The sequence below is a fragment of the Saccoglossus kowalevskii genome, unplaced genomic scaffold (genome assembly GCF_978046115.1).
Source record: "Saccoglossus kowalevskii unplaced genomic scaffold, keSacKowa6.1 SCAFFOLD_24, whole genome shotgun sequence".
Classification (NCBI taxonomy): domain Eukaryota; kingdom Metazoa; phylum Hemichordata; class Enteropneusta; family Harrimaniidae; genus Saccoglossus; species Saccoglossus kowalevskii.
Genome location: NW_028188618.1, coordinates 2353984 through 2378298, shown reverse-complemented (window position 1 = coordinate 2378298; position 24315 = coordinate 2353984).

Here is a 24315-nt window from a genome sequence, read left to right as displayed (position 1 = left end):
CTTTGCCACATTTTTCAGTACTTTGCCACAACTTTTCAGTACTGTGCCACACTTTTCTTCACTTTGCCACTACTTTTCAGTACTTTGCCACTACTTTTCAGCACTTTGCCACAACTTTTCAGTACTTTGCCACATTTTTCAGTACTTTGCCATTACTTTTCAGCACTATGCCACAACTTTTCAGTACTTTGCCATACTTTTCAGTACTTTGCCACGACATTGCTACAACTTGTCAGTACTATGCCACACTTTTCAGCACTTTGCCACTACTTTTCAGTACTTTGCCACTACTTTTCAGCACTTTGCCACACATTCCAGTGCTTTGCCGCTACTTTGCAACAATTTTTCAGTACTTTGTAACACTTTTCAGCACTTTGCCACAACTTTTCAGTACTTTGCCACATTTTTCAGTACTTTGCCACTACTTTTCAGCACTTTGCCACAACTTTTCAGTACGTTGCCATACTTTTCAGTACTTTGCCACGACTTTGCTACAACTTGTCAGTACTATGCCACACTTTTCAGCACTTTGCAACTACTTTTCAGTACTTTGCCACTACTTTTCAGCACTTTGCCACACTTGTCAGTGCTTTGCAACTACTTTGCCACAACTTTTCATTACTTTGCCACACATTCCAGTGCTTTGCCACTAATTTGCAACAACTTTTCAGTACTTTGCCACACTTTTCAGCACTTTGCCACAACTTTTTAGTACTTTGCCACACTTTTCAGTACTTTGCCACGACTTTGCCACAACTTTTCAGTACTTTGCCACACTTTTCAGTGCTTTGCCACCACTTTGCCACAACTTGTCAGTACTTTGCCACACTTTTGAGCAATTTGCCACTACGTTTCAGTACTTTGCCACTACTTTTCAGCACTTTGCCACAACTTTTCTGTACTTTGCCACTACTTTTCAGCACTTTACCACAACTTTTCAGTACATTGCCACATTTTTCAGTACTTTGCCACAACTTTTCAGTGCTTTGCAACTACTTTGCCACAACTTTTCATTACTTTGCCACAATTTACCACTGCTTTTCAGTAGTTTGCCACTACTTTTCAGCACTTTACCACAACTTTTCAGTACTTTGCCACACTTTTCAGTACTTTGCTACTGCTTTTCAGTACTTTGCCACACTTTTCACTACTTTGCCACTACTTTTCAGCACTTTGCCACACTTTTCAGTTCTTTGCCACTACTTGTCAGCACTTTGCCACAACTTTTCTGTACTTTGCCACACTTTTCATTACTTTGCCACGACTTTGCCACAACTTTTTAGTACTTTGCCACACATTCCAGTGCTTTGCCACTACTTTGCAACAACTTTTCAGTACTTTGCCACACTTTTCAGTGCTTTGCAACTACTTTGCCACAACTTTTCATTACTTTGCCACACTTTTCAGCACTTTACCACTGCTTTTCAGTAGTTTGCCACTACTTTTCAGCACTTTACCACAACTTTTCAGTACTTTGCCACACTTTTCAGTACTTTGCTACTGCTTTTCAGTACTTTGCCACACTTTTCAGTACTTTGCTACTACTTTTCTGTACTTTGCCACACTTTTCATTACTTTGCCACGACTTTGCCACAACTTTTCAGTACTTTGCCACACATTCCAGTGCTTTGCCACTACTTTGCAACAACTTTTCAGTACTTTGCCACACTTTTCAGCACTTTGCCACAACTTTTTAGTACTTTGCCACACTTTTCATTACTTTGCCACGACTTTGCCACAACTTTTCAGTACTTTGCCACACATTCCAGTGCTTTGCCGCTACTTTGCAACAATTTTTCAGTACTTTGTAACACTTTTCAGCACTTTGCCACAACTTTTCAGTACTTTGCCACATTTTTCAGTACTTTGCCACTACTTTTCAGCACTTTGCCACAACTTTTCAGTACGTTGCCATACTTTTCAGTACTTTGCCACGACTTTGCTACAACTTGTCAGTACTATGCCACACTTTTCAGCACTTTGCAACTACTTTTCAGTACTTTGCCACTACTTTTCAGCACTTTGCCACACTTGTCAGTGCTTTGCAACTACTTTGCCACAACTTTTCATTACTTTGCCACACATTCCAGTGCTTTGCCACTAATTTGCAACAACTTTTCAGTACTTTGCCACACTTTTCAGCACTTTGCCACAACTTTTTAGTACTTTGCCACACTTTTCAGTACTTTGCCACGACTTTGCCACAACTTTTCAGTACTTTGCCACACTTTTCAGTGCTTTGCCACCACTTTGCCACAACTTGTCAGTACTTTGCCACACTTTTGAGCAATTTGCCACTACGTTTCAGTACTTTGCCACTACTTTTCAGCACTTTGCCACAACTTTTCTGTACTTTGCCACTACTTTTCAGCACTTTACCACAACTTTTCAGTACATTGCCACATTTTTCAGTACTTTGCCACAACTTTTCAGTGCTTTGCAACTACTTTGCCACAACTTTTCATTACTTTGCCACACTTTACCACTGCTTTTCAGTAGTTTGCCACTACTTTTCAGCACTTTACCACAACTTTTCAGTACTTTGCCACACTTTTCAGTACTTTGCTACTGCTTTTCAGTACTTTGCCACACTTTTCACTACTTTGCCACTACTTTTCAGCACTTTGCCACACTTTTCAGTTCTTTGCCACTACTTGTCAGCACTTTGCCACAACTTTTCTGTACTTTGCCACACTTTTCATTACTTTGCCACGACTTTGCCACAACTTTTTAGTACTTTGCCACACATTCCAGTGCTTTGCCACTACTTTGCAACAACTTTTCAGTACTTTGCCACACTTTTCAGTGCTTTGCAACTACTTTGCCACAACTTTTCATTACTTTGCCACACTTTTCAGCACTTTACCACTGCTTTTCAGTAGTTTGCCACTACTTTTCAGCACTTTACCACAACTTTTCAGTACTTTGCCACACTTTTCAGTACTTTGCTACTGCTTTTCAGTACTTTGCCACACTTTTCAGTACTTTGCTACTACTTTTCTGTACTTTGCCACACTTTTCATTACTTTGCCACGACTTTGCCACAACTTTTCAGTACTTTGCCACACATTCCAGTGCTTTGCCACTACTTTGCAACAACTTTTCAGTACTTTGCCACACTTTTCAGCACTTTGCCACAACTTTTTAGTACTTTGCCACACTTTTCATTACTTTGCCACGACTTTGCCACAACTTTTCAGTACTTTGCCACACATTCCAGTGCTTTGCCGCTACTTTGCAACAATTTTTCAGTACTTTGTAACACTTTTCAGCACTTTGCCACAACTTTTCAGTACTTTGCCACATTTTTCAGTACTTTGCCACTACTTTTCAGCACTTTGCCACAACTTTTCAGTACGTTGCCATACTTTTCAGTACTTTGCCACGACTTTGCTACAACTTGTCAGTACTATGCCACACTTTTCAGCACTTTGCAACTACTTTTCAGTACTTTGCCACTACTTTTCAGCACTTTGCCACACTTGTCAGTGCTTTGCAACTACTTTGCCACAACTTTTCATTACTTTGCCACACATTCCAGTGCTTTGCCACTAATTTGCAACAACTTTTCAGTACTTTGCCACACTTTTCAGCACTTTGCCACAACTTTTTAGTACTTTGCCACACTTTTCAGTACTTTGCCACGACTTTGCCACAACTTTTCAGTACTTTGCCACACTTTTCAGTGCTTTGCCACCACTTTGCCACAACTTGTCAGTACTTTGCCACACTTTTGAGCAATTTGCCACTACGTTTCAGTACTTTGCCACTACTTTTCAGCACTTTGCCACAACTTTTCTGTACTTTGCCACTACTTTTCAGCACTTTACCACAACTTTTCAGTACATTGCCACATTTTTCAGTACTTTGCCACAACTTTTCAGTGCTTTGCAACTACTTTGCCACAACTTTTCATTACTTTGCCACACTTTACCACTGCTTTTCAGTAGTTTGCCACTACTTTTCAGCACTTTACCACAACTTTTCAGTACTTTGCCACACTTTTCAGTACTTTGCTACTGCTTTTCAGTACTTTGCCACACTTTTCACTACTTTGCCACTACTTTTCAGCACTTTGCCACACTTTTCAGTTCTTTGCCACTACTTGTCAGCACTTTGCCACAACTTTTCTGTACTTTGCCACACTTTTCATTACTTTGCCACTACTTTGCCACAACTTGTCAGTACTTTGCCACACTTTTCAGTACTTTGCCACTTCTTTTCAGCACTTTGCCACAACTTTTCAGTACTTTGCCACTACTTTTCAGCACTTTGCCACAACTTTTCAGTACTTTGCCACATTTTTCAGTACACTGCCACAACTTTTCAGTACTGTGCCACAATTGTCTTCACTTTGCCACTACTTTTCAGTACTTTGCTACATTTTTCAGTACTTTGCCACTACTTTTCAGCACTTTGCCACAACTTTTCAGTACTTTGCCATACTTTTCAGTACGTTGCCACGACTTTGCTACAACTTTTCAGTACTTTGCCACACTTTTCTGTACTTTACCACTCCTTTAAAATAGTTTGCCACTACTTTTCAGCACTTTGCCACAACTTGTCAGTACTTTGCCACACTTTTCAGTGCTTTGCCACTACTTTGCCACAACTTGTCAGTACTATGCCACACTTTTCAGCACTTTGCCACTACTTTTCAGTACTTTGCCACTACTTTTCAGCACTTTGTCACACTTTTCAGTGCTTTGCAACTACTTTGCCACAACTTGTCATTACTTTGCCACACTTTTCAGCACTTTACCACTGCTTTTCAGTAGTTTGCCACTACTTTTCAGCACTTTACCACAACTTTTCAGTACTTTGCCACACTTTTCAGTGCTTTGCCACTACTTTGCCACAACTTGTCAGTACTTGCTACACTTTTTAGCACTTTGCCACTACGTTTCAGTACTTTGCCACTACTTTTCAGCACTTTGCCACACTTTTCAGCACTTTGCCACACTTTTCAGTTCTTTGCCACTACTTGTCAGCACTTTGCCACAACTTTTCTGTACTTTGCCACACTTTTCATTACTTTGCCACGACTTTGCCACAACTTTTTAGTACTTTGCCACACATTCCAGTGCTTTGCCACTACTTTGCAACAACTTTTCAGTACTTTGCCACACTTTTCAGCACTTTGCCACTACTTTTCAGCACTTTGCCACACTTTTCAGTTCTTTGCCACACTTTTCAGCAATTTGCCACTACTTTGCCACAACTTTTCAGTACTTTGCCACACTTTTCAGCACTTTACCACTCCTTTAAAATAGTTTGCCACTACTTTGCAACAACTTTTCAGTACTTTGCCACACTTTTCAGCACTTTGCCACTACTTTTCAGCACTTTGCCACACTTTTCAGTTCTTTGCCACACTTTTCAGCAATTTGCCACTACTTTGGCACAACTTTTCAGCACTTTGCCACACTTTTCAGTTCTTTGCCACACTTTTCAGCAATTTGCCACTACTTTGCCATAACTTGTCAGTTCTTTGCCACACTTTTCAGTGCTTTACCACGACTTTGCCACAACTTATCAGTACTTTGCCACACATTTCAGTGCTTTGCCAGTACTTTGCAACAACTTTTCAGTACTTTGCCACACTTTTCAGCACTTTGCCACTGCATTTCAGTACTTTGCCACTACTTTTCAGGACTTTGCCACAACTTTTCATTACTTAGCCACAGTACTTTGCCACTACTTTTCAGCACTTTGCCACAATTTTTCAGTACTTTGCCACACTTTTCAGTGCTTTGCCACTACTTTGCCACAACTTGTCAGTACTGTGCCACACTTTTCAGCACTTTGCAACTACGTTTCAGTACTTTGCCACTACTTTTCAGCACTTTGCCACAACTTTTCTGTACTTTGCCACTACTTTTCAGCACTTTGCCACAACTTTTCAGTACATTGCCACATTTTTCATTACTTTGCCACAACTTTTCAGTACTGTGCCACACTTTTCTTCACTTTGCCACTACTTTTCAGTACTTTGCCACTACTTTTCAGCACTTTGCCACAACTTTTCAGTACTTTGCCACATTTTTCAGTACTTTGCCACTACTTTTCAGCACTTTGCCACAACTTTTCAGTACTTTGCCACAACTTTTCAGTACTTTGCCACATTTTTTCAGTACTTTGCCACAACTTTTCAGTACTGTGCCACACTTTTCTTCACTTTGCCACTACTTTTCAGTACTTTGCCACTACTTTTCAGCACTTTGCCACAACTTTTCAGTACTTTGCCACATTTTTCAGTACTTTGCCATTACTTTTCAGCACTTTGCCACAACTTTTCAGTACTTTGCCATACTTTTCAGTACTTTGCCACGACATTGCTACAACTTGTCAGTACTATGCCACACTTTTCAGCACTTTGCCACTACTTTTCAGTACTTTGCCTCTACTTTTCAGCACTTTGCCACACTTTTCAGTGCTTTGCAACTACTTTGCCACAACTTTTCATTACTTTGCCACACTTTTCAGCACTATACCACTGCTTTTCAGTAGTTTGCCACTACTTTTCAGCACTTTACCACAACTTTTCAGTACTTTGCCACACTTTTCAGTACTTTGCTACTGCTTTTCAGTACTTTGCCACACTTTTCACTACTTTGCCGCTACTTTTCAGCACTTTGCCACAACTTTTCTGTACAATGCCACACTTTTCATTACTTTGCCACGACTTTGCCACAACTTTTCAGTACTTTGCCACACATTCCAGTGCTTTGCCACTACTTTGCAACAACTTTTCAGTACTTTGCCACACTTTTCAGCACTTTGCCACTACTTTTCAGCACTTTGCCACACTTTTCAGTACTTTGCCACTACTTTTCAGCACTTTGCCACAACTTTTCTGTACTTTGCCACACTTTTCATTACTTTGCCACGACTTTGCCACAACTTTTCAGTACTTTGCCACACATTCCAGTGCTTTGCCACTACTTTGCAACAACTTTTCAGTACTTTGCCACACTTTTCAGCACTTTGCCACAACTTTTTAGTACTTTGCCACACTTTTCATTACTTTGCCACGACTTTGCCACAACTTTTCAGTACTTTGCCACACATTCCACTGCTTTGCCACTACTTTGCAACAATTTTTCAGTACTTTGCCACACTTTTCAGCACTTTGCCACAACTTTTCAGTACTTTGCCACATTTTTCAGTACTTTGCCACTACTTTTCAGCACTTTGCCACAACTTTTCAGTACGTTGCCATACTTTTCAGTACTTTGCCATGACTTTGCTACAACTTGTCAGTACTATGCCACACTTTTCAGCACTTTGCCACTACTTTTCAGTACTTTGCCACTACTTTTCAGCACTTTGCCACACTTTTCAGTGCTTTGCAACTACTTTGCCACAACTTTTCATTACCTTGCCACACATTCCAGTGCTTTGCCACTAATTTGCAACAACTTTTCAGTACTTTGCCACACTTTTCAGCACTTTGCCACAACTTTTTAGTACTTTGCCACACTTTTCAGAACTTTGCCACGACTTTGCCACAACTTTTCAGTACTTTGCCACAATTTTCAGTGCTTTGCCACCACTTTGCCACAACTTGTCAGTACTTTGCCACACTTTTGAGCAATTTGCCACTACGTTTCAGTACTTTGCCACTACTTTTCAGCACTTTGCAACAATTTTTCAGTACTTTGCCACACTTTTCAGCACTTTGCCACAACTTTTCAGTACTTTGCCACATTTTTCAGTACTTTGCCACTACTTTTCAGCACTTTGCCACAACTTTTCAGTACGTTGCCATACTTTTCAGTACTTTGCACGACTTTGCTACAACTTGTCAGTACTATGCCACACTTTTCAGCACTTTGCCACTACTTTTCAGTACTTTGCCACTACTTTTCAGCACTTTGCCACACTTTTCAGTGCTTTGCAACTACTTTGCCACAACTTTTCATTACCTTGCCACACATTCCAGTGCTTTGCCACTAATTTGCAACAACTTTTCAGTACTTTGCCACACTTTTCAGCACTTTGCCACAACTTTTTAGTACTTTGCCACACTTTTCAGAACTTTGCCACGACTTTGCCACAACTTTTCAGTACTTTGCTACAATTTTCAGTGCTTTGCCACCACTTTGCCACAACTTGTCAGTACTTTGCCACACTTTTGAGCAATTTGCCACTACGTTTCAGTACTTTGCCACTACTTTTCAGCACTTTGCCACAACTTTTCTGTACTTTGCCACTACTTTTCTGCACTTTACCACAACTTTTCAGTACATTGCCACATTTTTCAGTACTTTGCCACAACTTTTCAGTACTGTGCCACACTTTTCTTCACTTTGCCACTACTTTTCAGTACTTTGCCACTACTTTTCAGCACTTTGCCACACTTTTCAGTACTTTGCCACGACTTTGCCACAACTTTTCAGTACTTTGCCACTACTTTTCAGCACTTTACCACAACTTTTCAGTACTTTGCCACCACTTTTCAGCACTTTGCTTCAACTTTTCAGTACTTTGCCACACTTTTCAGTGCTTTGCCACTACTTTGCCACAACTTGTCAGTACTTTGCCACACTTTTCAGTACTTTGCCACTTCTTTTCAGCACTTTGCCACAACTTTTCAGTACTTTGCCACTACTTTTCAGCACTTTGCCACAACTTTTCAGTACTTTGCCACATTTTTCAGTACACTGCCACAACTTTTCAGTACTGTGCCACAATTGTCTTCACTTTGCCACTACTTTTCAGTACTTTGCTACATTTTTCAGTACTTTGCCACTACTTTTCAGCACTTTGCCACAACTTTTCAGTACTTTGCCATACTTTTCAGTACGTTGCCACGACTTTGCTACAACTTTTCAGTACTTTGCCACACTTTTCTGTACTTTACCACTCCTTTAAAATAGTTTGCCACTACTTTTCAGCACTTTGCCACAGTTTGTCAGTACTTTGCCACACTTTTCAGTGCTTTGCCACTACTTTGCCACAACTTGTCAGTACTATGCCACACTTTTCAGCACTTTGCCACTACTTTTCAGTACTTTGCCACTACTTTTCAGCACTTTGTCACACTTTTCAGTGCTTTGCAACTACTTTGCCACAACTTTTCATTACTTTGCCACACTTTTCAGCACTTTACCACTGCTTTTCAGTAGTTTGCCACTACTTTTCAGCACTTTACCACAACTTTTCAGTACTTTGCCACACTTTTCAGTGCTTTGCCACTACTTTGCCACAACTTGTCAGTACTTGCTACACTTTTTAGCACTTTGCCACTACGTTTCAGTACTTTGCCACTACTTTTCAGCACTTTGCCACACTTTTCAGCAATTTGCCACTGCTTTTAAGTAGTTTGCCACCACTTTTTAGCACTTTGCCTCAACTTTTCAGTACTTTGCCACACTTTTCAGTGCTTTGCCACTACTTTGCCACAACTTGTCAGTACTTTGCCACACTTTTCAGTACTTTGCCACTACTTTTCAGCACTTTGCCACAACTTTTCAGTACTTTGCCACTACTTTTCAGCACTTTGCCACAACTTTTCAGTACTTTGCCACATTTTTCAGTACACTGCCACAACTTTTCAGTACTGTGCCACAATTGTCTTCACTTTGCCACTACTTTTCAGTACTTTGCCACATTTTTCAGTACTTTGCCACTACTTTTCAGCACTTTGCCACAACTTTTCAGTACTTTGCCATACTTTTCAGTAATTTGCCACGACTTTGCTACAACTTTTCAGTACTTTGCCACACTTTTCTGTACTTTACCACTCCTTTAAAATAGTTTCCAACTACTTTTCAGCACTTTGCCACAACTTGTCAGTACTTTGCCACACTTTTCAGTGCTTTGCCACTACTTTGCCACAACTTGTCAGTACTATGCCACACTTTTCAGCACTTTGCCACTACTTTTCAGTACTTTGCCTCTACTTTTCAGCACTTTGCCACACTTTTCAGTGCTTTGCAACTACTTTGCCACAACTTGTCATTACTTTGCCACACTTTTCAGCACTTTACCACTGCTTTTCAGTAGTTTGCCACTACTTTTCAGCACTTTAGCACAACTTTTCAGTACTTTGCCACACTTTTCAGTGCTTTGCCACTACTTGCCACAACTTGTCAGTACTTGCTGCACTTTTTAGCACTTTGCCACTACGTTTCAGTACTTTGCCACTACTTTTCAGCACTTTGCCACAACTTTTCAGTACTTTGCCACACTTTTCAGTACTTTGCTACTGCTTTTCAGTACTTTGCCACACTTTTCACTACTTTTCCACTACTTTTCAGCACTTTGCCACACTTTTCAGTACTTTGCCACTACTTTTCAGTACTTTGCCACACTTTTCATTACTTTGCCACGACTTTGCCACAACTTTTCAGTACTTGGCCACTACTTTGCAACAACTTTTCAGTACTTTGCCACACTTTTCAGCACTTTGCGACAACATTTTAGTACTTTGCCACACTTTTCAGTACTTTGCCACGACTTTGCCACAACTTTTCAGTACTTTGCCATATTTTTCAGTGCTTTGCCACTACTTTGCAACAACTTTTCAGTACTTTGCCACACTTTTCAGCACTTTGCCACTGCTTTTCAGTACTTTGCTACTGCTTTTCAGTACTTTGCCACACTTTTCACTACTTTGCCACTACTTTTCAGCACTTTGCCACACTTTTCAGTACTTTGCCACTACTCTTCAGCACTTTGCTACAACTTTTCAGTATTTTGCCACACTTTTCAGTACTTTGCCACGACTTTGCCACAACTTTTCAGTACTTTGCCACACTTTTCAGCAATTTGCCACTGCTTTTCAGTAGTTTGCCACCACTTTTCAGCACTTTGCCTCAACTTTTCAGTACTTTGCCACACTTTTCAGTGCTTTGCCACTACATTGCCACAACTTTTCTGTACTTTGACACACTTCTCAGTACTTTGCCACTACTTTTTAGCACATTGCCACAACTTTTCAGTACTTTGCCACACTTTTCAGTGCTTTGCCACCACTTTGCCACACATTTTTCAGTACTTTGCCACAAGTTTTCAGTACTGTGCCACACTTTTCTTCACTTTGCCACTACTTTTCAGTACTTTGCCACTACTTTTCAGCACTTTGCCACAACTTTTCAGTACTTTGCCACATTTTTCAGTACTTTGCCACTACTTTTCAGCACTTTGCCACAACTTTTCAGTACTTTGCCATACTTTTCAGTACTTTGCCACGACTTTGCTACAACTTGTCAGTACTATGCCACACTTTTCAGCACTTTGCCACTACTTTTCAGTACTTTGCCACTACTTTTCAGCACTTTGCTACTACTTTTCAGCACTTTGCCACACTTTTCAGTGCTTTGCAACTACTTTGCCACAACTTTTCATTACTTTGCCACACTTTTCAGCACTTTACCACTGCTTTTCAGTAGTTTGCCACTACTTTTCAGCACTTTACCACAACTTTTCAGTACTTTGCCACACTTTTCAGTACTTTGCTACTGATTTTCAGTACTTTGCCACACTTTTCACTACTTTGCCACTACTTTTCAGCACTTTGCCACACTTTTCAGTTCTTTGCCACTACTTTTCAGCACTTTGCCACAACTTTTCTGTACTTTGCCACAACTTTTCAGTACTTTGCCACACTTTTCAGTGCTTTGCCACCACTTTGCCACAATCTTTCAGTACTTTGCCACACTTTTGAGCAATTTGCCACTGCTTTTCAGTAGTTTGCCACTACTTTTCAGCACTTTGCCACAATTTTTCAGTACTTTGCCACACTTTTCAGTGCTTTGCGACTACTTTGCCACAACTTGTCAGTAGTTTGCCACTACTTTTCAGCACTTTGCCATAATTTTTCAGTACTTTGCCACACTTTTCAGCACTTTGCCACTAAGTTTCAGTACTTTGCCACTACTTTTCAGCACTTTGCCACAACTTTTCTGTACTTTGCCACTACTTTTCAGCACTTTACCACAACTTTTCAGTACATTCCCACATTTTTCAGTACTTTGCCACAACTTTTCAGTACTGTGCCACACTTTTCTTCACTTTGCCACTACTTTTTAGTACTTTGTCACTACTTTTCAGCACTTTGCCACACTTTTCAGTACTTTGCCACGACTTTGCCACAACTTTTCAGTACTGTGCCACACTTTTCAGCAATTTGCCACTGCTTTTCAGTAGTTTGCCACCACTTTTCAGCACTTTGCCTCAACTTTTCAGTACTTTGCCTCACTTTTCAGTGCTTTGCCACTACTTTGCCACAACTTGTCAGTACTTTGCCACATTTTTCAGTACTTTGCCACAACTTTTTTGAACTTTGCCACACTTTTCATTACTTTGCCACGACTTTGCCACAACTTTTCAGTACTTTGCCACACATTCCAGTGCTTTGCCACTACTTTGCAACAACTTTTCAGTACTTTGCCACACTTTTCAGCACTTTGCCACAACTTTTTAGTACTTTGCCACACTTTTCAGTACTTTGCCACGACTTTGCCACAACTTTTCAGTACTTTGCCACACATTTCAGTGCTTTGCCACTACTTTGCAACAACTTTTCAGTACTTTGCCACACTTTTCACTACTTTGCCACTACTTTTCAGCACTTTGCCACACTTTTCATTACTTTGCCACTACTCTTCAGCACTTTGCTACAACTTTTCAGTATTTTGCCACACTTTTCAGTACTTTGCCACGACTTTGCCACAACTTTTCAGTACTTTGCCACACTTTTCAGCAATTTGCCACTGCTTTTCAGTAGTTTGCCACCACTTTTCAGCACTTTGCCTCAACTTTTCAGTACTTTGCCACACTTTTCAGTGCTTTGCCACTAATTTGCCGCAACTTGTCAGTACTTTGCCACACTTTTCAGTACTTTGCCACAACTTTTCTGAACTTTGCCACACTCTTCATTACTTTGCCACGACTTTGCCACCAGTTTTCAGTACTTTGCCACACATTCCAGTGCTTTGCCACTACTTTGCAACAACTTTTCAGTACTTTGCCACACTTTTCAGCACTTTGCCACAACTTTTTAGTACTTTGCCACACTTTTCAGTACTTTGCCACGACTTTGCCACAACTTTTCAGTACTTTGCCACACATTTCAGTGCTTTGCCACTACTTTGCAACAACTTGTCAGTACTTTGCCACACTTTTCAGTACTTTGCCACAACTTTTCTGAACTTTGCCACACTTTTCATTACTTTGCCACGACTTTGCCACAACTTTTCAGTACTTTGCCACACATTCCAGTGCTTTGCCACTACTTTGCAACAACTTTTCAGTACTTTGCCACACTTTTCAGCACTTTGCCACAACTTTTTAGTACTTTGCCACACTTTTCAGTACTTTGCCACGACTTTGCCACAACTTGTCAGTACTTTGCCATACTTTTCAGTACTTTGCCACTACTTTTCAGCACATTGCCACAACTTTTCTGTACTTTTGACACACTTCTCAGTACTTTGCCACTACTTTTCAGCACTTTGCCACAACTTTTCAGTACTTTGCCACACTTTTCAGTGCTTTGCCACCACTTTGCCACAACTTTCAGTACTTTGCCACACTTTTGAGCACTTTGCCACTGCTTTTCAGTAGTTTGCCACTACTTTTCAGCACTTTGCCACAATTTTTCAGTACTTTGCCACACTTTTCAGTGCTTTGCCACTACTTTTACACAACTTGTCTGTACTTTGCCACACTTTTCAGCACTTTGCCACTACGTTTCAGTACATTGCCACTACTTTTCAGCACTTTGCCACAACTTTTCTGTACTTTGCCACTACTTTTCAGCACTTTGCCACAACTTTTCAGTACTTTGCCACATTTTTCAGTACTTTGCCACAACTTTTCAGTACTGTGCCACATTTTTCAGTACTTTGCCACTACTTTTCAGCACTTTGCCACAACTTTTCAGTACTTTGCCATACTTTTCAGTACTTTGCTACGACTTTGCTACAACTTGTCAGTACTATGCCACACTTTTCAGCACTTTGCCACTACTTTTCCGTACTTTGCCACTAGTTTTCAGCACTTTGCCACACTTTTCAGTGCTTTGCAACTACTTTGCCACAACTTTTCATTACTTTGCCACACTTTTCAGCACTTTACCACTGCTTTTCAAAAGTTTGCCACTACTTTTCAGCACTTTACCAAAACTTTTCAGTACTTTGCCACACTTTTCAGTACTTTGCTACTGCTTTTCAGTACTTTGCCACACTTTTCACTACTTTGCCACTACTTTTCAGTACTTTGCCATACTTTTCAGTAATTTGCCACGACTTTGCTACAACTTTTCAGTACTTTGCCACACTTTTCTGTACTTTACCACTCCTTTAAAATAGTTTCCAACTACTTTTCAGCACTTTGCCACAACTTGTCAGTACTTTGCCACACTTTTCAGTGCTTTGCCACTACTTTGCCACAACTTGTCAGTACTATGCCACACTTTTCAGCACTTTGCCACTACTTTTCAGTACTTTGCCTCTACTTTTCAGCACTTTGCCACACTTTTCAGTGCTTTGCAACTACTTTGCCACAACTTGTCATTACTTTGCCACACTTTTCAGCACTTTACCACTGCTTTTCAGTAGTTTGCCACTACTTTTCAGCACTTTAGCACAACTTTTCAGTACTTTGCCACACTTTTCAGTGCTTTGCCACTACTTTGCCACAACTTGTCAGTACTTGCTGCACTTTTTAGCACTTTGCCACTACGTTTCAGTACTTTGCCACTACTTTTCAGCACTTTGCCACAACTTTTCAGTACTTTGCCACACTTTTCAGTACTTTGCTACTGCTTTCAGTACTTTGCCACACTTTTCACTACTTTTCCACTACTTTTCAGCACTTTGCCACACTTTTCAGTACTTTGCCACTACTTTTCAGTACTTTGCCACACTTTTCATTACTTTGCCACGACTTTGCCACAACTTTTCAGTACTTGGCCACTACTTTGCAACAACTTTTCAGTACTTTGCCACACTTTTCAGCACTTTGCGACAACATTTTAGTACTTTGCCACACTTTTCAGTACTTTGCCACGACTTTGCCACAACTTTTCAGTACTTTGCCATATATTTCAGTGCTTTGCCACTACTTTGCAACAACTTTTCAGTACTTTGCCACACTTTTCAGCACTTTGCCACTGCTTTTCAGTACTTTGCTACTGCTTTTCAGTACTTTGCCACACTTTTCACTACTTTGCCACTACTTTTCAGCACTTTGCCACACTTTTCAGTACTTTGCCACTACTCTTCAGCACTTTGCTACAACTTTTCAGTATTTTGCCACACTTTTCAGTACTTTGCCACGACTTTGCCACAACTTTTCAGTACTTTGCCACACTTTTCAGCAATTTGCCACTGCTTTTCAGTAGTTTGCCACCACTTTTCAGCACTTTGCCTCAACTTTTCAGTACTTTGCCACACTTTTCAGTGCTTTGCCACTACATTGCCACAACTTTTCTGTACTTTGACACACTTCTCAGTACTTTGCCACTACTTTTTAGCACATTGCCACAACTTTTCAGTACTTTGCCACACTTTTCAGTGCTTTGCCACCACTTTGCCACACATTTTTCAGTACTTTGCCACAAGTTTTCAGTACTGTGCCACACTTTTCTTCACTTTGCCACTACTTTTCAGTACTTTGCCACTACTTTTCAGCACTTTGCCACAACTTTTCAGTACTTTGCCACATTTTTCAGTACTTTGCCACTACTTTTCAGCACTTTGCCACAACTTTTCAGTACTTTGCCATACTTTTCAGTACTTTGCCACGACTTTGCTACAACTTGTCAGTACTATGCCACACTTTTCAGCACTTTGCCACTACTTTTCAGTACTTTGCCACTACTTTTCAGCACTTTGCTACTACTTTTCAGCACTTTGCCACACTTTTCAGTGCTTTGCAACTACTTTGCCACAACTTTTCATTACTTTGCCACACTTTTCAGCACTTTACCACTGCTTTTCAGTAGTTTGCCACTACTTTTCAGCACTTTACCACAACTTTTCAGTACTTTGCCACACTTTTCAGTACTTTGCTACTGATTTTCAGTACTTTGCCACACTTTTCACTACTTTGCCACTACTTTTCAGCACTTTGCCACACTTTTCAGTTCTTTGCCACTACTTTTCAGCACTTTGCCACAACTTTTCTGTACTTTGCCACAACTTTTCAGTACTTTGCCACACTTTTCAGTGCTTTGCCACCACTTTGCCACAATCTTTCAGTACTTTGCCACACTTTTGAGCAATTTGCCACTGCTTTTCAGTAGTTTGCCACTACTTTTCAGCACTTTGCCACAATTTTTCAGTACTTTGCCACACTTTTCAGTGCTTTGCGACTACTTTGCCACAACTTGTCAGTAGTTTGCCACTACTTTTCAGCACTTTGCCATAATTTTTCAGTACTTTGCCACACTTTTCAGCACTTTGCCACTAAGTTTCAGTACTTTGCCACTACTTTTCAGCACTTTGCCACAACTTTTCTGTACTTTGCCACTACTTTTCAGCACTTTACCACAACTTTTCAGTACATTCCCACATTTTTCAGTACTTTGCCACAACTTTTCAGTACTGTGCCACACTTTTCTTCACTTTGCCACTACTTTTTAGTACTTTGTCACTACTTTTCAGCACTTTGCCACACTTTTCAGTACTTTGCCACGACTTTGCCACAACTTTTCAGTACTGTGCCACACTTTTCAGCAATTTGCCACTGCTTTTCAGTAGTTTGCCACCACTTTTCAGCACTTTGCCTCAACTTTTCAGTACTTTGCCTCACTTTTCAGTGCTTTGCCACTACTTTGCCACAACTTGTCAGTACTTTGCCACATTTTTCAGTACTTTGCCACAACTTTTTTGAACTTTGCCACACTTTTCATTACTTTGCCACGACTTTGCCACAACTTTTCAGTACTTTGCCACACATTCCAGTGCTTTGCCACTACTTTGCAACAACTTTTCAGTACTTTGCCACACTTTTCAGCACTTTGCCACAACTTTTTAGTACTTTGCCACACTTTTCAGTACTTTGCCACGACTTTGCCACAACTTTTCAGTACTTTGCCACACATTTCAGTGCTTTGCCACTACTTTGCAACAACTTTTCAGTACTTTGCCACACTTTTCACTACTTTGCCACTACTTTTCAGCACTTTGCCACACTTTTCATTACTTTGCCACTACTCTTCAGCACTTTGCTACAACTTTTCAGTATTTTGCCACACTTTTCAGTACTTTGCCACGACTTTGCCACAACTTTTCAGTACTTTGCCACACTTTTCAGCAATTTGCCACTGCTTTTCAGTAGTTTGCCACCACTTTTCAGCACTTTGCCTCAACTTTTCAGTACTTTGCCACACTTTTCAGTGCTTTGCCACTAATTTGCCGCAACTTGTCAGTACTTTGCCACACTTTTCAGTACTTTGCCACAACTTTTCTGAACTTTGCCACACTTTTCATTACTTTGCCACGACTTTGCCACAACTTTTCAGTACTTTGCCACACATTCCAGTGCTTTGCCACTACTTTGCAACAACTTTTCAGTACTTTGCCACACTTTTCAGCACTTTGCCACAACTTTTTAGTACTTTGCCACACTTTTCAGTACTTTGCCACGACTTTGCCACAACTTTTCAGTACTTTGCCACACATTTCAGTGCTTTGCCACTACTTTGCAACAACTTGTCAGTACTTTGCCACACTTTTCAGTACTTTGCCACAACTTTTCTGAACTTTGCCACACTTTTCATTACTTTGCCACGACTTTGCCACAACTTTTCAGTACTTTGCCACACATTCCAGTGCTTTGCCACTACTTTGCAACAACTTTTCAGTACTTTGCCACACTTTTCAGCACTTTGCCACAACTTTTTAGTACTTTGCCACACTTTTCAGTACTTTGCCACGACTTTGCCACAACTTGTCAGTACTTTGCCATACTTTTCAGTACTTTGCCACTACTTTTCAGCACATTGCCACAACTTTTCTGTACTTTTGACACACTTCTCAGTACTTTGCCACTACTTTTCAGCACTTTGCCACAACTTTTCAGTACTTTGCCACACTTTTCAGTGCTTTGCCACCACTTTGCCACAACTTTCAGTACTTTGCCACACTTTTGAGCACTTTGCCACTGCTTTTCAGTAGTTTGCCACTACTTTTCAGCACTTTGCCACAATTTTTCAGTACTTTGCCACACTTTTCAGTGCTTTGCCACTACTTTTACACAACTTGTCTGTACTTTGCCACACTTTTCAGCACTTTGCCACTACGTTTCAGTACATTGCCACTACTTTTCAGCACTTTGCCACAACTTTTCTGTACTTTGCCACTACTTTTCAGCACTTTGCCACAACTTTTCAGTACTTTGCCACATTTTTCAGTACTTTGCCACAACTTTTCAGTACTGTGCCACATTTTTCAGTACTTTGCCACTACTTTTCAGCACTTTGCCACAACTTTTCAGTACTTTGCCATACTTTTCAGTACTTTGCTACGACTTTGCTACAACTTGTCAGTACTATGCCACACTTTTCAGCACTTTGCCACTACTTTTCCGTACTTTGCCACTAGTTTTCAGCACTTTGCCACACTTTTCAGTGCTTTGCAACTACTTTGCCACAACTTTTCATTACTTTGCCACACTTTTCAGCACTTTACCACTGCTTTTCAAAAGTTTGCCACTACTTTTCAGCACTTTACCAAAACTTTTCAGTACTTTGCCACACTTTTCAGTACTTTGCTACTGCTTTTCAGTACTTTGCCACACTTTTCACTACTTTGCCACTACTTTTCAGCACTTTGCCACACTTTTCAGTAATTTGCCACTACTTTTCAGCACTTTGCCACAACTTTTCTGTACTTTGCCACACTTTTCATTACTTTGCCACGACTTTGCCACAACTTTTCAGTACTTTGCCACACATTCCAGTGCTTTGCCACTAATTTGCAACAACTTTTCAGTACTTTGCCACACTTTTCAGCACTTTGCCACAACTTTTTAGTATTTTGCCACACTTTTCAGTACTTTGCCACAACTTTTCAGTACTTTGCCACAACTTTTCAGTACTTTGCCACTACTTTTCAGCACTTTGCCACAATTTTTCTGTACTTTGCCACTACTTTTCAGCACTTTGCCACAACTTTTCAGTACTTTGCCACATTTTTCAGTACTCTGCCTCTACTTTTCAGCACTTTGCCACAACTTTTCAGTACTTTGCTATACTTTTCAGTACATTGTCACACTTTTCAGTTCTTTGCCACACTTTTCAGCAATTTGCCACTACTTTGCCACAACTTTTCAGTACTTTGCCACACTTTTCAGCACTTTACCACTCCCTTAAAATAGTTTGCCACTACTTTTCAGCACTTTGCCACAACTTGTCAGTTCTTTGCCACACTTTTCAGTGCTTTGCCACGACTTTGCCACAACTTATCAGTACTTTGCCACACATTTCAGTGCTTTGCCAGTACTTTGCAACAACTTTTCAGTACTTTGCCACTACTTTTCAGGACTTTGCCACAACTTTTCATTACTTAGCCACAGTACTTTGGCACTACTTTTCAGCACTTTGCCACAATTTTTCAGAACTTTGCAACACTTTTCATTACTTTGCCACTACTCTTCAGCACTTTGCTACAACTTTTCAGTATTTTGCCACACTTTTCAGTACTTTGCCACGACTTTGCCACAACTTTTCAGTACTTTGCCACACTTTTCAGCAATTTGCCACTGCTTTTCAGCAGTTTGCCACCACTTTTCAGCACTTTGCCTCAACTTTTCAGTACTTTGCCACACTTTTCAGTGCTTTGCCACTACTTTGCCACAACTTGTCAGTACTTTGCCACACTTTTCAGTACTTTGCCACAACTTTTCTGAACTTTGCCACACTTTTCATTACTTTGCCACGACTTTTCCACAACTTTTCAGTACTTTGCCACACATTCCAGTGCTTTGCCACTACTTTGCAACAACTTTTCAGTACTTTGCCACACTTTTCAGCACTTTGCCACAACTTTTCAGTACTTTGCCACACTTTTCAGTACTTTGCCACGACTTTGCCACAACTTTTCAGTACTTTGCCACACATTTCAGTGCTTTGCCACTACTTTGCAACAACTTTTCAGTACTTTGCCACACTTTTCAGCACTTTGCCACTGCTTTTCAGTACTTTGCTACTGCTTTTCAGTACTTTGCCACACTTTTCACTACTTTGCCACTACTTTTCAGCACTTTGCCACACTTTTCATTATTTTGCCACTACTATTCAGCACTTTGCTACAACTTTTCAGTATTTTGCCACACTTTTCAGTACTTTGCCACGACTTTGCCACAACTTTTCAGTACTTTGCCACACTTTTCAGCAATTTGCCACTGCTTTTCAGTAGTTTGCCACCACTTTTCAGCACTTTGCCTCAACTTTTCAGTACTTTGCCACACTTTTCAGTGCTTTGCCACTACTTTGCCACAACTTGTCAGTACTTTGCCATACTTTTCAGTACTTTGCCACTACTTTTCAGCACATTGCCACAACTTTTCTGTACTTTTGACACACTTCTCAGTACTTTGCCACTACTTTTCAGCACTTTGCCACAACTTTTCAGTACTTTGCCACACTTTTCAGCACTTTGCCGCTGCTTTTCAGTACTTTGCTACTGCTTTTCAGTACTTTGCCACACTTTTCACTACTTTGCCACTACTTTTCAGCACTTTGCCACACTTTTCATTACTTTGCCACGACTTTGCCACAACTTTTCAGTACTTTGCCACACATTCCAGTGCTTTGCCACTAATTTGCAACAACTTTTCAGTACTTTACCACACTTTTCAGCACGTTGCCACAACTTTTTAGTACTTTGCCACACTTTTCAGTACTTTGCCACAACTTTTCAGTACTTTGCCACAACTTTTCAGTACTTTGCCACTACTTTTCAGCACTTTGCCACAACTTTTCTGTACTTTGCCACTACTTTTCAGCACTTTGCCACAACTTTTCAGTACTTTGCCACATTTTTCAGTACTCTGCCTCTACTTTTCAGCACTTTGCCACAACTTTTCAGTACTTTGCTATACTTTTCAGTACATTGCCACACTTTTCAGTTCTTTGCCACACTTTTCAGCAATTTGCCACTACTTTGCCACAACTTTTCAGTACTTTGCCACACTTTTCAGCACTTTACCACTCCTTTAAAATAGTTTGCCACTACTTTTCAGCACTTTGCCACAACTTGTCAGTTCTTTGCCACACTTTTCAGTGCTTTGCCACGACTTTGCCACAACTTATCAGTACTTTGCCACACATTTCAGTGCTTTGCCAGTACTTTGCAACAACTTTACAGTACTTTGCCACTACTTTTCAGGACTTTGCCACAACTTTTCATTACTTAGCCACAGTACTTTGCCACTACTTTTCAGCACTTTGCCACAATTTTTCAGTACTTTGCCACACTTTTCATTACTTTGCCACTACTTTGCCACAACTTGTCAGTACTTTGCCACACTTTTCAGCACTTTGCCACTACGTTTCAGTACTTTGCCACTACTTTTCAGCACTTTGCCACAACTTTTCTGTACTTTGCCACTACTTTTCAGCACTTTGCCACAACTTTTCAGTACATTGCCACATTTTTCAGTACTTTGCCACAACTTTTCAGTACTGTGCCACACTTTTCTTCACTTTGCCACTACTTTTCAGTACTTTGCCACTACTTTTCAGCACTTTGCCACAACTTTTCAGTACTTTGCCACATTTTTCAGTACTTTGCCACTACTTTGCCACAACTTGTCAGTACTTTGCCACACTTTTCAGCACTTTGCCACTACGTTTCAGTACTTTGCCACTACTTTTCAGCACTTTGCCACAACTTTTCTGTACTTTGCCACTACTTTTCAGCACTTTGCCACAACTTTTCAGTACATTGCCACATTTTTCAGTACTTTGCCACAACTTTTCAGTACTGTGCCACACTTTTCTTCACTTTGCCACTACTTTTCAGTACTTTGCCACTACTTTTCAGCACTTTGCCACAACTTTTCAGTACTTTGCCACAACTTTTCAGTACTTTGCCACATTTTTCAGTACTTTGCCACAACTTTTCAGTACTGTGCCACACTTTTCTTCACTTTGCCACTACTTTTCAGTACTTTGCCATACTTTTCAGTACTTTGCCACGACATTGCTACAACTTGTCAGTACTATGCCACACTTTTCAGCACTTTGCCACTACTTTTCAGTACTTTGCCACTACTTTTCAGCACTTTGCCACACTTTTCAGTGCTTTGCAACTACTTTGCCACAACTTTTCATTACTTTGCCACACTTTTCAGCACTTTACCACTGCTTTTCAGTAGTTTGCCACTACTTTTCAGCACTTTACCACAACTTTTCAGTACTTTGCCACACTTTTCAGTACTTTGCTACTGATTTTCAGTACTTTGCCACACTTTTCACTACTTTGCCACTACTTTTCAGCACTTTGCCACACTTTTCAGTTCTTTGCCACTACTTGTCAGCACTTTGCCACAACTTTTCTGTACTTTGCCACACTTTTCATTACTTTGCCACGACTTTGCCACAACTTTTTAGTACTTTGCCACACATTCCAGTGCTTTGCCACTACTTTGCAACAACTTTTCAGTACTTTACCACACTTTTCAGCACTTTGCCACTACTTTGCCACACTTTTCAGTTCTTTGCCACACTTTTCAGCAATTTGCCACTACTTTGCCACAACTTTTCAGTACTTTGCCACACTTTTCAGCACTTTACCACTCCTTTAAAATAGTTTGCCACTACTTTGCAACAACTTTTCAGTACTTTGCCACACTTTTCAGCACTTTGCCACTACTTTTCAGCACTTTGCCACACTTTTCAGTTCTTTGCCACACTTTTCAGCAATTTGCCACTACTTTGCCACAACTTTTCAGCACTTTGCTACACTTTTTAGTTCTTTGCCACACTTTTCAGCAATTTGCCACTACTTTGCCACAACTTGTCAGTTCTTTGCCACACTTTTCAGTGCTTTGCCACGACTTTGCCACAACTTATCAGTACTTTGCCACACATTTCAGTGCTTTGCCAGTACTTTGCAACAACTTTTCAGTACTTTGCCACACTTTTCAGCACTTTGCCACTGCATTTCAGTACTTTGCCACTACTTTTCAGGACTTTGCCACAACCTTTCATTACTTAGCCACAGTACTTTGCCACTACTTTTCAGCACTTTGGCACAATTTTTCAGTACTTTGCCACACTTTTCAGTGCTTTGCCACTACTTTGCCACAACTTGTCAGTACTGTGCCACACTTTTCAGCACTTTGCCACTACGTTTCAGTACTTTGCCACTACTTTTCAGCACTTTGCCACAACTTTTCTGTACTTTGCCACTACTTTTCAGCACTTTGCCACAACTTTTCAGTACATTGCCACATTTTTCAGTACTTTGCCACAACTTTTCAGTACTGTGCCACACTTTTCTTCACTTTGCCACTACTTTTCAGTACTTTGCCACTACTTTTCAGCACTTTGCCACAACTTTTCATTACTTTGTCACACTTTTCAGCACTTTACCACTGCTTTTCAGTAGTTTGCCACTACTTTTCAGCACTTTACCACAACTTTTCAGTACTTTGCCACACTTTTCAGTACTTTGCTACTGCTTTTCAGTACTTTGCCACAATTTTCTTTACTTTGCCACTACTTTTCAGTACTTTGCCACATTTTTCAGTACTTTGCCACTACTTTTCAGCACTTTGCCACAACTTTTCAGTACTTTGCCATACTTTTCAGTACGTTGCCACGACTTTGCTACAACTTTTCAGTACTTTGCCACACTTTTCTGTACTTTACCACTCCTTTAAAATAGTTTGCCACTACTTTTCAGCACTTTGCCACAACTTGTCAGTACTTTGCCACACTTTTCAGTGCTTTGCCACTACTTTGCCACAACTTGTCAGTACTATGCCACACTTTTCAGCACTTTGCCACTACTTTTCAGTACTTTGCCACTACTTTTCAGCACTTTGCCACACTTTTCAGTGCTTTGCAACTACTTTGCCACAACTTTTCATTACTTTGCCACACTTTTCAGCACTTTACCACTGCTTTTCAGTAGTTTGCTACTACTTTTCAGCACTTTACCACAACTTTTCAGTACTTTGCCACACTTTTCATTGCTTTGCCACTACTTTGCCACAACTTGTCAGTACTTGCTACACTTTTTAGCACTTTGCCACTACGTTTCAGTACTTTGCCACTACTTTTCAGCACTTTGCCACATTTTTCAGCAATTTGCCACTGCTTTTCAGTAGTTTGCCACCACTTTTCAG